Source organism: Sinocyclocheilus anshuiensis, unplaced genomic scaffold, assembly GCF_001515605.1.
Source record: "Sinocyclocheilus anshuiensis isolate Anshui unplaced genomic scaffold, SAMN03320099.WGS_v1.1 scaffold997, whole genome shotgun sequence".
Taxonomy (NCBI): Eukaryota; Metazoa; Chordata; class Actinopteri; order Cypriniformes; family Cyprinidae; genus Sinocyclocheilus; species Sinocyclocheilus anshuiensis.
The window spans coordinates 2,033,540-2,037,657 of record NW_015555715.1 but is presented as its reverse complement, the minus strand read 5'-3'; the positions used below and the strand labels follow the sequence as shown (position 1 = coordinate 2,037,657).

Genomic DNA, 4,118 nt, shown 5'->3' with positions numbered 1-4,118 from the left:
TTGACATAATTCTGTGTGTATGTGTCTGTTCAAACATGAGGAGATGCGAAAGACGAATCAACTCGGTGTTCGCGCGCCGTCTGAAAAGCGTCTCTCTGTGTGTGTGTGTGTGTGTGTGCGCGCGCGCTTTGCATGTGTGCGGCAGAACTGAAGATACGCTGTGCGAGATGTGGCTTGTGCACACGCTTCAGGTGTGAGTCACAAAGCAAGACAAGATGGCAAAGAGTTGTTTTCTGCAACTTATAGCACTTAACTCTTTTTAACGTCAAGCAATTCTCTGCTATATGCATCGAACTAAAACTTTGACCTTTTGCAACGTTTTGATTTAAGTAGCCTATTATTAAAATGATTCAGATATTGCACTCCCTTGCGATATGTATATTGCGATATTTACATTTGCAATATTTCGATAATTTCGATACATCGTGCAGCCCTACTATGAACTTTGTAGAACTTCACAAGTTTGTGAGAACATTAATGTCAAGCATATTGTGGTTGGCTTCATATATTTCAGTTCCAGTAGTGCTTTAATATGTGATTATTTATAATTTTCTACTTGAACAGTGATCTGATATGCATAGATTTAGAAGATGATTAAGATAAATAAATTAAATGGGCTTGAATGAAGCAAATCTTGGCCCTAAAGTTTCCATCCTTCCACCCTTCCTTTTTACATTTTGGGATAAAATATGACCTGTATGCTGCTTGACAGAGATTAACCTAAAAAATGTTTGCTTTAGATTGAGGGTGTTTAGCAACTCTCAGAAGTGTGGACCTCTCTTACTTAAATGGTCTTGCTGGCTGCTGCATGACATATTTTGGACAGAATTATTTGTTTTGATTAGTCATGTAGTGATATGGGAAAAGGTTGGAATCACTGTAAAATTGGTAAAACATTTCCTGTTTGTTTTGGAGGTCTGTACTAGTTGCCCTTTTGTAGCTAGTGACCTTTTTTATTTTGTGATTAAAACAAAAATCACTGCCATCCAGGTCAGCTGGCATTTTATCAACACAAGCCTGAATCTGCCAAATTATAGCCAGGAAACAGGAGGTTTTGACTTCCCAGATTTCATACCTAATCCAACCTTTAACTGATGTCCAAACTTTTTACTCTGCCTTTAAATTCACTGCATGCCTCTCTTACTATCTCCCTTAGGATTTTAGCTCTTGAGAAACTGGGTGCCATCTTCAACCAGGTGGCTTTCCCACTGCAGTACACACTAGAGCCCGACCGATATATCGTTTTGCCGATATTATCGGCCGATATGAGCCTGTTGCCGATATATCGGTATCGGCGGATATGCCGCCGATAGGAAATTTTTTTTTTTACAGAACATATAACACAGATAAAATGCTTGAAATGGTGTAATTACTTAGTTTGTCCAGCAGAGCGCGCTCCATTGTTTGCTACTGGCGACCTGGATGAAACGCTTTAAAGCTTAGTCTATGGAAAACTATTGAAACTTTGAACGGCCATATCTCTGTAACGGCACGGCAAATCCGCACCAAATTCGGCGGTTCCCTTCAGCTCGAGGAACCCTCTCGAACGCGAATCAAGTGTACGACTAGAGGCCCGCTTTCGAATGAGACCACCCCCGCGTCGATAGCCCCGATGTCAGACTCATTTTGGATAATAGTTTATTGTTAAATTGTTAAATGCCCTGCCTCCATTACGTATCTCTGTCACGTCATTATAAGTGTTTGATCACCACATTTGAGTGATCATTGCAAAAAATGTGTTTATGTATATATATTCTGTTTATGTATATACTGTATTCTATATACAGTACCAGTCAAAAGTTTGGACACACGAATGGGAAAGTGTCCAAACTTTTGACTGGTATTGTACTATAATATACACAAAGAATATCGGCCGATATATCGATATTGGCCTTTTTTTTACTCCCTAATATCGGTATCGGCCCAAAAAAATCCATATCGGTCGGGCTCTAGTACACACCTCGCAAATTTGTCATCCACTCAGAGACAAATAACCTGATCCTAATCGAAACAGACCACAACGCCTACACTGAAGCCACCAAAGCCCAGCGCAAGCAACAGATGGCTGAGGTCAGTGAACCTGGCCTTCACAGGGTGCTGTTAAGAAATTATGCCTTTTTTTTGTCTTCATCTCTTCTGGATTTTTTTTTCTTATCTCCGTTTATCATTCTCTCTCTCTCTCTTTCTTCCGTCTGACTCACACACTCGTTTTCCCAATGTAATCACTGACTGAGACAGAATTTCATTGCATTCTTGTCAGAAGTTGTCCGTCATGTCTGTTTTGTGGCTGCCTCATCACAGCGCATGTTTGCAAGGGTAATTCCATGTTGACGAGCCATAAAAGTGACAAGCACTGTGAAATGTGCAAGCAGTGGTTACTGTGGTGGTCCGTCAAAGATAAATCATATTGATGCCGTTCTTTCAACAGTTGAGTGTATCTAGTAAGAATAAACAGTCTTACTGTGGTGTAAAAAGGCTGCTTCTGAATGTATTGCTTAACATAAAGTTCTCTTGTTTATCTGCAAATTGTTCCAAAAAGATTCTTATATACACTGTGGCCAAAGGTTTGCGGGCGGCCACTTATAATTAGGGGGTTTGGTTTGGTCCTTTAATACCAGTTAAGATGAATCGTAATGCTACTACATACAATTAAATTCTTGAGAAATTTGCGCTTCCAACTTTGTGGCAACAGTTTGTGGAGGGCGCAAGTCTATTCCAGCATGACAATGCCCCTGTGCACAAAATTATTTAGTGGTTCTGGGGTGGAAGAACTTGACTGACCTCCACAAGCCCAGACTTGAACCCCACAACTCCTTTGGGATGAATTCAGACTCCGTGACCTTGACCAGAGCCTGAACTCACTGATGCTCATGTCTGAATGGTAGCAAATGCCAACAGCCATTTTCCAACTTACAGTGCTATGCCTGCTAGCAACCAATTAATAATGACAATTGCTTGAAAGTTAAATGCAAAACAAGCACATTGATGTACGCATATTTTTAGTCATAGTGTATCATAAAAACAAATTCTTTTGTCTGCTCTACAGGAAATGGTGGAGGCAGCGGGAGAGGATGAAAAAGAGCTGGCTGCAGAAATGGCAGCAGCTTTCTTGAACGAGAACCTGCCAGAAGCCATCTTTGGGGCACCTAAAGCAGGCTCTGGACAGTGGGCCTGACTAGTACGCATGATCAACCCCATTCAGGGCAACACACTGGACCTGGTGCAGCTGGAGCAGAACGAGGCTGCTTTCAGGTGAGGAATGTTGAACATATGGAATGAACGGGACAATGTAGATTTGTATGCAACTAGACTTGCACTTACGTACATAATTCAAAACTCCCTTCCCATTCTCCCCAGACCATTTGTTCAGAATTTAGAACTGCGTCACAAAGCGACCAACATTAAGTTGGTCTCTTCCATATCCCATATCCCACCTCTTTCTCCAGGGTGTCCGCGGGGTCTTAAAAAGTATTAAAAGTTGATAAATCAATTTAGAGAAAATGAAGGCCCTTAAAAAGTATTAAAAAGTCTTAAATGCCATTTTCCAAGGTATTAAATTTTGTATAATCTTTTCATTATGTATATTTGTCCGAATAGTGGGGTTCTGTGTTTATTTATGAAATCCTGCAAGATTTGACGTCATCTGTTACGGCGCTCACTGACTGACTGTGCCGCTGTGTGATAGCGCGAGGCTTGTTGATCCCGCTCTCGCTGAATTTCTGACCATTACCGCATGCTCCCATCTGCTCCCGCAAACATTCTAATATTGTATATAATTTTCAAGCGCGCGCTGTGGGCCACACTAGTAGGAAGCATTTGAACTGTGTTTATGATAAATGTCCATAACAGTGACTGTAAAAATTTTATTTTAGGGATGGAAATGAATATTTGAAATACTTAATCTATGAATCACACTGTCAAATCCCTCAATGAATTCCGCTTGCCGCGCACTTGCCTCGCGTTATCATTTCATTTTAGGTGGTCGTTAAAAAGAAATAAAACGAGCATACATTCAACATCGGTCAAAGCATAGCTTATTTATTCAAATCAGCTGGGGAAATGCAGAACAATGGAAAATCAATCAATAGCCTGACAGAATTCTTAATCTTCATATAACG

The 4,118-nt window shown here is 40.7% G+C and overlaps 1 pseudogene; it reads left to right on the top strand.

The window, feature by feature from the left end:
* The window catches only part of LOC107672234 (splicing factor 3B subunit 3-like), a 32,642-nt pseudogene that overhangs the window by 19,101 nt on the left and 9,423 nt on the right, over positions 1–4,118 (top strand).